The sequence below is a fragment of the Loxodonta africana genome, chromosome 17 (genome assembly GCF_030014295.1).
Source record: "Loxodonta africana isolate mLoxAfr1 chromosome 17, mLoxAfr1.hap2, whole genome shotgun sequence".
NCBI classification, from domain to species: domain Eukaryota; kingdom Metazoa; phylum Chordata; class Mammalia; order Proboscidea; family Elephantidae; genus Loxodonta; species Loxodonta africana.
Window position 1 is genome coordinate 75,743,579 of NC_087358.1, and position 12,142 is coordinate 75,755,720.

Here is a 12,142-nt window from a genome sequence, read left to right on the forward strand (position 1 = left end):
GAAGTCCGTGCTTGACTAGCAGACTTGGGACATTCTGGCCTCAACAACTGTGTGAGCCATTTCCTTGTTATAAATCTCTCTATATATATTTATATGTTTTACTGGTTTTGTTTTTCTAGAGAACCCAGCCTAAGATAGAAGAGGAACATTATCTGATATAGTGCTGAAAGATGTGCCCACCAGGTTGGAAGGCACTCAGAATATGACTGGAGAAGAGCTGCCTCCTCAAAGTAGAGTTGACCTTAATTACATTGATGGAGCAAAAATTTTGGGACCTTCATTTGCAGATGTAGCATGACTCAAAATAAGAAGAAACAGCTGCAAATACCCATTAGTAATCTGAGTATGGAATGTAAGAAATATGAATCCAGAAAAGTTGGATGTTGTTAAAAAATATAATGGAATGCTTGAAAATAGATATCCTTGGTATTAGTAAGCAGAAATGGACTGGTATTGGCCATTTTTAATCAGACAATCATATGGTCTACTATGCTGGGAATTACATATTGAAGAGGAACAGCATCACATTCATTGCCAAAAAGAACATTTTAAGCTCTATCCTGAAGTACTACACTCTCAGGGATAGGATAATATCCACACGGCTACAAGGAAGGCCTGTTAATATGAATAATATGTTGTTCAAATTTATGTACCAACCACTAATGCCAGAGATAAGGAAATTTCAGATTTTTGTCTATTTTTTTTAGTCTGAAATTGATCAAACATGCAGTGATAATTACTCAAGATTGGAATGTGAAAGTTGGAAACAAAGAAGAAGGACCAGTAGTTGAAAATTATGGCTTCGGCAATAGAAATTCTATAATTTTGCAAGACCAACTACCTCTTCAGCGCAAATACCTTTTTTCAACAACATAAATGGTGAACATAGACATGGATGGAGCTCACCAAATGAAAATACACAAGAATCAAATCAATACATTTGTGGAGAGTGACAATGGAGAAGCTCAATATCATCAGTCAGAACAAGGCCAGGGGCTGACTGTAGAACAGACTATCAATTATTCATATGCAAGTTCAAGCTGAAGCTGAAAAAAATCAAAACAAGTCCACAAGAACCAAAGTACTACCTTGAGTATATCCCGCCTGAATTTAGAGGCCATCTCAAGAGTAGATTTGACGCATTGAGCGCTAATGACTGAAGACCATACAATTTTTGTGGGATAACATCAAGGACATCATACATGAAGAAAGTAAGAGGTAATTAAAAAGACAGGAAAGAAAAAAAAGACCAAATTAATGTCAGAAGAGACTCTTAAGCTTGCTCTTGAATGTACAGTAGCTAAAGCGAGTAAAAGAAATGATCATATAAAAGAGCTGAACAGAAGATTTAAAAGGGTGGCTCAAAAAGACAAATTAAAGTGTTATAATGGAATATACAAAGACCTGGAATTAGAAAACCAAAAGGGAAGAACATGTTTGGCATTTCTTAATCTGAAAGAATTGAAGAAAAAATTCAAGCTTGGAGTTGCAATATTGAAGAATTCTATGGGAAAAATATTAACTGATGCAGCAAGCATCAAAAGAAGATGGAAGGAAAACACAGTCACTGTACCAAAATGAATTGGTCGACATTCAAACATTTCAGGAGGTAGCAAATGGTTAAGAATCAATGGTACTGAAGGAAGAAGCCCAAGCTGTACTGAAGGCGTTGGCACAAAACAAGGTCCCAGGAATTGACAGTGTCTTCGGCTGAAAAAAAAAAAAAAAAATTTTTTTTTTTCAGGCTGAGTTCTCTAGAGAAGCAAAACCAGTAAAGTGTATAAGTATCTACATAAACCAAAAAAAAAAAAAAGCCAAGCCTGTTGCCATCGAGTTGATTCCAACTCAAAGCGACCCTGTAGGACAGAGTAGAACTGCCCCATAGAGTTTCCAAGGAGCACCTGGTGGATTCGAGCTACTGACATTTTGGTTAGCAGCTGTAGCACTTAACCACTATGCCATCAGGGTTTCCATGGCTCATGCAGTTGTGGAGGCTGGAACGTTCCAAGCCTGTGGGTCAGGATAGAGGCTTCTCCTGATTCACGTAGCCACAGAGGCTGGTGAACCAAAGATCGGCAGGTCAGAGAGCAGGGCTCTTGCTAACAGCCTGCCAAGATCAATGAATCCCAAGATGGGCAGGCAAGACCGCAGGTAAGCTGCTAGCTCAAGTCCCAAGAACCAGAGGTCAGACAAACAGGACCCAGCTGCAGGATCCAGAGTGAGCAGAAGCCCACAAGCCTTGCCAGAATGTCCACCTATATTTGATGCAGGCCACACACCCAAGGAAACTCCCTTTCAACTGATCAGCAACTCACACCAGATCCCATCATGGAGGTGATCACATTACATCAAATCTCAACATGGAAGTGATTACAATATCATACAATTGCCAAAATACGTCATAACTGCCGAACGACTGAGAATCATGGGCCAGCCAAATTGACACATAACCTTAACAATCACAGATGGAATGCTAGTTGAGATGTTTCAACAAATGGATACAATGCTAGAAGCACTCACTCATCTGTTCCAAGAAATTTGAAAGACAGCTACCTGGCCAACAAACTGGAAGAGATCCATATATGTGCCTATTTCAAAGAAAAGCAACCCAACAGAATGTGGAAATTATCGAACAATATCATTAATATCACATGCAAGTAAATTTTTTTTCTTCTGAAAAAATTTTAAATTGTGTTTTAAGTGAAAGGTTACAATTCAAGTCAGTTTCTCATACAAAAACTTATACACACATTGTTATGTGGCCCTAGCCGCTCTCCCTATAATGTGACAGCACACTCCTCCTCTCCACCCTGTATTTCCCATGTCCTTTCAACCAGCTCCTGTCCCCCTCTGCCTTCTCGTCTCGCTTCTGGACAGGAGCTGCCCACATAGTCTCATGTGTCTGCCTCACATGCAAGTAAATTTTTGCTGAAAATTATTCAACAGTGTTTGCAGCAGTACATTGACAGGGAACCCTCAGAAATTCGAAATGTGGAATATCATTTCTGATGTCAGATGGATCTTGGCTGAAAGTAGAGAACACCAGAGAGATGTTTACTTGTGTTTTATTGACTATGCAAAGGCCTTCGACTCTGTGCATCATAACAAATTATGGATAACATTGTGAAGGATGGAAATCCCAGAACACTCAGTTGTGCTTTGTGGAACCTGTAAATAGACCAACAGGCAGTCATTAGAACAGAACAAGGGCTACTGAGTGGTTTAAAAGCAGGAAAGGTGTGCTTCAGGGTTGTATCCTTTCACCATACTTACTCAATTTTTGTGCTGAGCAAAGAACCCGAAAACCTGGACTGCACTAAGAACATGGATCAGGATTGGAGGAAGACTCAGGACCTGGTAGTGTTTCATTCTGTTGTGCATAGCATTGCTAAGAGTTGGAATCAATCTGACAGCACCGAACAACAAAAACGACAACAGTTTATAGTGTTTTTGAATATGATGTTAAAAGCAGCCTCCAGGTAGGGGGAAATCCAGCATCATTTATCAAGGATGTTTTAATAGTCTTTCTAAAGTTAATTCATGAAAATTAGAAATATAAACAAATTTTGGATATTTCTTGTTTAATCATTTGAGAATCAGCATGTTTGGCTGCCTTGTCTGCAAGGCTGCTTCCCTTAATTTCCTCAGTCTTAATTATTTTTGCAGGTCAGGAGATCTGGGCAAAGTTGGCAGAGTTTTTGGTCATTTGTGGAGGCATTCCTCCACCATTTCAAGTGCAAGCAGCACAGGTCCAGCCCATTTGCCTTGCAACACAGAGGCAGTCCCTCTCATTTTAGTTTTTTCCTATTCTGTCTTATTATCAGCTGCGACTATGTTGTTCAGTTATCTTGGCAAGGACAGTTATCAGCACATTCTAGAGGAAGCTTCTAAGGTCTCTTTAAGGCTGCTCAATACAAGCCTGCCTTGAAGGGCTTTCTACTTTGTTTCTCTTTCTTTGCACTGGGTATTCTCAATGCTGGGGACTCAGAAAGCTGTTATATGGGAGACAAAATTTTCTCAGTCCTGTGAGCCTTCCATTTCTTGTTTTCTTATGGGTCAAATCAAATCTTTCATTCTAAAATTAAAGGGACTTCCCTCTGTCTGATTATCATATAGACTAACTGGTATAAATCAGGGAGTTCAGGCTGGCAAGCTTCAACAAAGATTTCAAATTCTTCAGTAAATGTGTAGGGGTCCTCATGTAGCTTTAGAAAGTTCTTTACAGCATTGCACAGTTCTGTATATGTCCAAGGAGCAAAAGTAATGCGGGGGGGGGGTCATCAGTATCACTGGGGTGGACCTTAAAAGGCTTTTCAGGGAAAGGTTTGCTAGCAGATTCTTTAGGAAAGAAAGGGAGTTCAGACAGTGTTATCAGAGAAGTAGGAGGGCAGAGAAGAATATAAGGAGTAGCAGCCAGCAATGATGCAGATGGGGTAGGAACTTAAATCTGACTTTCGAAATTTCTTATTCTGTTTAGTTAATTTTGAGACAGTGTGCTGTGGGGAAGTAATTTTATTGTCCTGATATTTCTTAGGTGCTTCTGATACCAATCAAAATATGAATTTCATTGAGTTTGCTTAAGTGAGGTGCCTCTTTTTTTTCAATCTACCACACAGAAATGCTAATTTAGAATGTTCAAAAGATCCCCATAGTGGCCACCGATTTTCCAAGCTGTCTCTTGTGTGGTGATGCCAACTAGACAAAAAATAACTGAGTTATGGGACCAGAATGATTATTCATGTAATGAGCTGGAATCCCTGAAGGGAACTCTGAGTCACTCTTAGATTTGGCATTACCTATTACCTCTTTTGAGATACCTGAGGATCACTGAGTTCAATTAACTTCCTTTGGGGTCCTTAAATGTGCACACAGAAACAGAAATAAAACAAGGAGTAAGAACGGAGCATTAATTTCAGTTTCCCAGAGCCAAAACAAAAGTCCTGACAGGGGATAAGTGCCATGGGGAACAGCTTGTCCTGTGCCTACGTTGTTATTGAGGTTTATAGGACTTTTAGATTCTGTGTAACAATTAAGACAAAATGAAAGTAAAACAGACAAAAAGGACAGACTATCAAAATAAAACTCAGAGAGACTCAACACAAGAAAACGAAAGCTCAGGTGCGAGAGGTTATTTACCTTGGGCAACTCCAGAGAGGTCTGTGGAAATGGGGAGCTCAAGATGGCTCTGCTGGTACTGTAGCCTGGTTCCCCAGTTCCTTGGGGGCTGCTGAAGATAATGCACCTTCGGACCCCACATACCTGGCACCAAGAAGTGTCAAATAGTAAAATCCTTGAGTCTGTCGAAAGTGAAGGCAAAGAGTGTTATTGAGAGATATGCAACTCATGAACCGGGCGACATTAAGTTCTATGAACAAAATGCTCCGAAGTACAGAATATGGGTAGGGATGTTTGTACAGAAATATCAGGAACTTAATTTGAACAATATTCTGGTTGGTTGACATTTACTTCATTTTGGCTATAGTCGCAAGACAATTACATGATGATCATAAGATCCCTTACTCAGAGTATATCTTGTTTAATATCAGCTAATTCTATCCTTTGACGTTTTGCTTACATACATTGCACTAATTTCTTGAGAACAGAACAATCCTAGGGAAAACAATTCTGGGGGACACATTGCACGGGCAATCTTCTGATAACCATTGAGGAAGACTTCCCCAGAACATTCTTAACCACAAAGAAAAATATTCCCTGACTCTTGCTAGATTATGTCTGTACAAAGGGTCACTACTGTTAGGCAAAATGAGTGCACTCTTTAAGTAAAATGGAATTAGTGTCAAACCTAGTTTCAGCCATTTATTATGCCAACCACCTCAGGTTTTGGGATTTTAGGGTACTCTTACACATTTGGTAAATTTCCAGTGCGTATTTTAAGGAATATTTATTCTGTAGTTGTGTGCAGTGTTTAATATGTGTTAATTAAAATGATATTTTATTATCAAATTTTATTTATTTATTTACTTTTAAATATTTATTGGTTTTATGTCTGTTTGAGAAATGTGCTTAAATATCCCACAATGATTATGAATTTATTTCTTTTTTGTTTGTTTGCTCCTCTTGCTTTGTACGTTTTGAAACTACGACGTTAGGCCCATAGAAATTTAGAATTGCTGTATCTTCCTGGTACATAGGCATTTTATCTTTATGGAATGTCTCTATTTATTTTTAGTTTTAAAGAACAGAAATTTATTTTTAGTTCTGGAGGCTGAGAATCCAAATCAGGGTCTCAACCACGTTAATCCCTTCCTTGTAGGCAACCCTGTATGTTCCTTAGTTCCTTGGCTTGTAAACATTTCTCACATGGTATCTGTCTTCCCTGGGGTGTTCCTGTGTGTCTCTGTGTCTATGCTGCTCTTTATGTAACTCAGAAGTGATTAAGTTTAGGGTACACCCTACACTATCATGGCTCCATTAACATAACAAAGAAAATCCTAGTCCCAAACAGAATGACATCCACTGGTATAAGGAAATGCCTCTATTTCAAAAATGCTTCTCAACCCGAAGCCTACTTTGGTATGAGTATAGGCACACCAGCTTTCTTGGAGTTAGTACTTGTATGGTGTATCTTTTTCATCCTTATATTTAAGGTTGGTCTTTTTAAGTGGTGTATAATTGGTTTTGATTTCCATTCCCAGTCATTTAATTGGGGTGTTTAGTTGACTTGCTTTAATCTAATTATTGACATATTTGAGTTTAAATATATCATCTTTCTATTTTTTTTCAATATGTTCTACCTTTCCTGTGTTTCTTCCTCCCCTTTTGTACCTTCTTTTTGACTTAAGGATTTTTTAAAAATTATTCCTTTCCCTCCTCTACTAGCTTATTTTACTATTATTTAGCAGTTACCCTAGAGGTTACATTATGTGTCCTTCACTAATTAAAATCTAATGTAAGTTAATAGTCTTATTATTTCCCAGACACAATAAATTGTAGAAGAGTTTTGTATTTTCCAACTCATAGCAACCCTGTATACAACAGAATGAAGTGGTGCTTGGTCCTGTGCCATCTTCACAATTTTTGCTATGTTTGAGCCCATTATTACAGCCACTGAGTCAATCTGTCTCACTGAGGGTCTTTTTCTTTTTTGCTGATGCTCTACTTCACCAAGCATGATGTCCTTCTCCAGGGACTGGTCTCTCCTGATAACATGTCCAAAGTACCTGAGATGAAGTCTTGCCATCCTAGCTTCTAAGGAGCATCCTGGCTGTACTTCCAAGACAGATGCGTTTGTTCTTCTGACAGTTAAAAAGGTAGCAAAGGTAATGGAAAGGCAAAGAGAGACATTTAACAGGTTTCCTTTTTCTTCTGCCCTTTTTGACATTCTGTTCCTATGCCTGTCTTCCATTTTCCCTTGGCAGTTCGTTAGCTGAGCTGAGTAGAGATACATGAGCCAGAACGCACACGGAAAAACTGTAGCTGCCCAGGTCAGCGAGCAGCACAGCAGAGCCTGTATTCCCTTGGGTAAAATTAAGCCCCATGTGGTCCTCGTAAATTCAGCTGCTGGTTTAGGTGAGCTTCTCTAAATCCCCACAGTGTGAGTGAAGATGGAAGTTTCATGCAAATATTCTTTTGCTCTTTTGGTATTTTCCTCATTCTATTCAGGTGATCCTAGACTTTTGTTTTGGATTCATGTTATTTCTCTTTGATGTGGAGGGAATAGAATATTTTGAGCTAGGCACCTTTTCCATTTCTTTTAAGCCCAGGTATGTTTATAGAAAGACGGAATCATATGCTTCTTATTCACTTATACTAAATTCACTCACATGGAATCCCCGGGAGGAAGCAAGTGAAACCATTCCTTGCATTTTCTCTTTGAACCAAGAAGTTGTATTTAGCCCAAACTTGATAGAACAATTGCCGGGGGCGGAGTGGGGCTGAGAGTTGGGATATGGTGAAACTTTATTCTGCAAAGCTGATCCTAAGCCTACTAAAACAGCACTCCCTGGTTCCTGGGGCTTCCTTGGGAAAGTTTTAAGATCACTTCTTTCAGGGCAATGCATACACTGAACACAGGAATGAAGAACGAAGGGAAAAAGAAGTAAATAAGCACAACTATAAAACCTCATAAAACCTGGAACTTGAAAAAAGTTGGTCCCAGTTTGGGGTAAAGCTAAACTGGATTCTTTTGTTCATTCCCCTCCTGCACTACCTTCTGTTTTGTTACTTAAAGAGTGCATTTCAAGAAATTTAGCAAAAAAGACAAAACAATAACAACAATGAAAATAAACAAAATATAGCCTCAATAATGTGATGTCATTCTCGATTCCTTTATGAACAAAATCTCAGCCTTTTTTCATTAACCATTATTGTTGTTGTTGTTAGCTGCTACTCAGTCAGTTCCAACTCATGGCAGCCCCATGTGTACAGAGTGGAACTGTGCTCCATAGGGTTTTCAAAGCTATGACCATTTGGAAGCAGATTGCCAGGCCTCAGGGTGGGTTTGAACTGCCAGCCTTTTGGTTAGTAGTCTAGTGCTTAACCATTTGTGCTACCCAGGGACTCCTTTTTCATGAACTAGGTCCCCCCCAAACGAACAAACAAAACAAGCCATGACAAAAACAAAAACCAAGCAAACCAACCAAAAAAATCCAGTTGCCATTGAGTGGATTCCTATTCATGGTGACCCAATATGTGTCAGGGTAGAACTGTACTCTGTAGAGTTTTCAGTGGTTGATTTTTGGAAGTAGATTTCCAGACCTTTCTTCTGAGGAGTCTCTAGGTGGATCGGAACAGTGACCCTTTTGGTTAGCAGCTGAGCACGTTAACCGCTTGTACTGCCCCGGGACTCCTGAACGAGGCTCCAATCTGTCAAAATTCTGAAAATGACATGGACGTTGCATGGTGGCATCTGGAGAGTCGCCACATCTGTTCTTACCTTTCTTTCTGATGTATTTTCAAGTCATGAGTACTCGTTGGAGTAATAAAGAAAGCATTTGAGGCGGACTAAGCAATGTTCAAAGGAGCCCTGGTGACGCAGCAAAACTGAAAGGTGGGCGTTTTGAACCCACCAGCCACTGGTGGGAGAAAGATTTGCAGCCTCGGAAACCCTATAGGGTAGCCCTACTGTGTCCTATAGGGTCACTGTGAGTCAGAGTCCACTAGGCTGCAATGCTTTTTTGGGCTTTAAGCAGTGTTCTTTAAGTTGCCGGCTTTCTAGAAGTGCTAGGTCTAGCAGTCACCACAGGCCAGGCTGGTGGATTATCTTGGTGGCTGACAAAAGCGAAAATAGGTGCCTGGGTGGGAGGGTCTCCATGGGGCCCTGTGTGCGAGGATGTGAACAGAAGCGAATTTTAGTGGCAGCCTTATGACTGAGCTTTTTGCTTTTATTATTTGGTTTCCATGGTAAGCCTTTTCAAAAAACTAGGTAACAGTGCCTACATACACCAGCAAGTACTATGATGAGTGACCCGGTAGGGAGGCCGAGGGCTTGAGGGTTTACAATGGACGAGCGTGTGCGCTGCCTCACTTGGTTCGCACAAAAGCCCAGGGAAATAGGGGCTGTTAGTCTCGTTTTGCAGAAGAGGAAATTGAGGCCCAAAGAGGCCACTAGGTTTACTCGTGGTAGCACAGTGAGTATGTGGCCGGTCCCAGAGGTTTTGTGGGTCCCGTCAGACAGCCGCTCTGGTTTTCAAGGGGTGCTCTGCACAGCCCAGGCTCTGTGGTGATACCTCAGATTCAGACAGCGACCCCTGCCTGGCCTGCAACTTCGTGTACTTGGTGAGTCCTCAGGGGCCAGCTGTCCTCGCAGAAGGTATTTGGAAACGTGAGGGACCTTTTTAGTTTCACATTCACGGGTGAAGAAGGGAGAGAGGGCACTGGTATTTAGTGAGTAAGGGCCCCAAAACCAAATCTGTTCCCATCAAAGGGGTTCTGACTCCTGGCAACCCTATGTGTTGCAGAGTAGAACTGCTCCATAAGGTTTTCTTGGCTTTAATCTTTATCAGAGAAAATCACCAGGCTTTTCTTACGTGGTACCGCTGGTGGGTTTGAACTGCCAACCTTTAGACTAGTAGTTGAGTGCAAACTGGCCACTCAAGGATGACGGGTGGGAGCCAAGGACGCTAAATATCCTGCTATATGCAGCATCATTCCACAAAAAGAAGCATTCTCCGGCCCAAATTGTCAGCAGCATCTCTGTTGAGAAACTCAGAGGAGCATCTTTTTTTTTTTTTTTAAATGCTTACTGAGGTTATATGTAGGATTGATCTGGGACGAATAGGAGGTTTCCTTCTGCTGCTAAAATGAACGTTTGAACATTTCTGGATTAGATGTCCTTTGAGGTACTGTCCAGCTCCACACTCCCAGCGCTCTCTACATCCTGCTTTCTGGTTTTCCCCAGAGGTGCCACAGAGAGGGCTCTGACCACCTCTCCCTGGTCTAAGATTTGGAGGTGGGACCACAGAAAGCTGGGTGTGGAAAAATGCATCAGGTGGCTTTGGCTGCATGCTCAGGGGCTGGGCCTGCCAACAGGCACCACGCTGGCTGGAGATCCTTGGGTTCTCCCTGGCAAAGAGCAGCCATCAGGCTGACACCCAGCTTAGAGATGCAGGCACCATCTTCCCTCACTGCCCACAGATACCACCGGAGAAAGCCTGGGGCCCATAAATTCCTTCGCCTGCTTGAAAGCCGCTTTTCTGTGCAGGCTGAGATTTTTTTCGGTTTATGAAGTGTAAAGTTGGGGGTGGCAGAGAAGACGGCATTGCACCCGCATTCACCTGTCTATCACAGCCACGAGCTGCCGAGAGCTGCGCGGACAGTTTATTAGCAAACCTGTGAGTGGTGCTGGCAGGATCTGGTTCCGTCTTTGATTGTCCCGACTCTTCCATCTGCTGCCAGCTGCCTCCCCACAGGAACCTGGAGCCGCTGGAGAGGCTTGGCGTTCTTTTAGCAATTCATATTTACACTTGGTGACAGAGAGAGGCATTCAGTGTAAGTCAGGATGCAAACAGAAAGCTCTTCAGTGCTGCCATCGTGATCCTAGCAGAGACGTCCCTCCTGGGGCACGCCACACCTTACAGCTAGCTATTCACGGTTCCCCACAAGGGCCTTCTGAAGAGGTATCCTTATTCCCATTTTACAGATGAGAAAACCAAGGCTTGGGATAATTATATAACCCAAGAGCCCACATGTGTCTGCTCTGAAGAACATCTTCATGGCCACTAAGCACCCTTCCTCTGTGAACCGGAGGCTGCATCTGACCGTATCATCTGAGGATGCTGTGTATTTCTAGAGGTTTCTCTGGGTGGTGCAAACAGTGAACATGCTTGCCTGCTAACTAAAAGATTTGAGCTTTGAGTCCACCCCAAGGCTCCTCAGAAGAAAGGCCTGGTGATCTACTGCCCAAAAATCAGCCACGGAAAACCGCTGAAGCACGATTGTATTCTGACCCACATGGGGGGCCATGGGTCAGAGTCGACGCCACAGCAACTAGTTGCGTTTATTTCCAGGATCCCTTTTCTCCTGGGAGGACCGCTGGGGCTGTGAGCGGGCCAGCAGGCCAGGCCGCGTGGTTTCCTGCTCACGGTTACGTCCTCGTGTCTAGGACGGCGACTGGCGCACAGCAGGTGCTTCGCGATCCCTGCTGAATGAATACACCGGAGGTCCAGGCTCCCCTCGCCTGTTGGTGCAGTGCCGAGAGTCACATGTCGCTGTAACTTCTACAGTCTAGCTGCCTCTCAGACAAACCAGCTTCTGATCCGGGGCCACAGCGTGCACAGTGCACTGGAGCTGGAGCGTGGGTAACACGGAGGGCCAGTGGCTAGAATCACTGAGGCAGCTGAGGTATACGTGAGGTCAGAGTTCACAGACAGAGTGGCCTGGAGGGCCCTGTTCTCCCTCTGACCCAGGGCCAGGCCCAGGGTGAGGCAAGTGAGACCTTCCCCTCAGGTACAAAACTTAAGGGGGAGCCAAACAAACCAAGCAACGCCCCCTCAGTAATGAAGATAATAGTGTTTTAATGGAATATGAAACATGTAAAAATTAATACAAAATAATCCATGGGATAAAAAATTATCAGCATTTTGAATAAAGACAGGATCAGAAAAAATCCCATGACGAACCATATTGAAGCCTGAGGCAAAAGGAAAGAATACTCAGACTGATGCGGTCTTTATTTAAAATG

General features: G+C 42.4%; 1 long non-coding RNA gene across 2 annotated transcripts in view; it reads left to right on the forward strand.

The window, feature by feature from the left end:
• LOC111751346 (uncharacterized) overlaps positions 1–10,214 on the forward strand; it is an 82,845-nt gene extending 72,631 nt beyond the window's left edge. For both annotated transcript variants that reach the window (XR_010318223.1, XR_010318225.1), the window contains one exon: positions 120–10,214. This is a non-coding gene — a long non-coding RNA (uncharacterized LOC111751346). The remainder of the gene's footprint in view (positions 1–119) is intronic.
• The last annotated feature ends 1,928 nt before the right edge of the window (positions 10,215–12,142 follow it).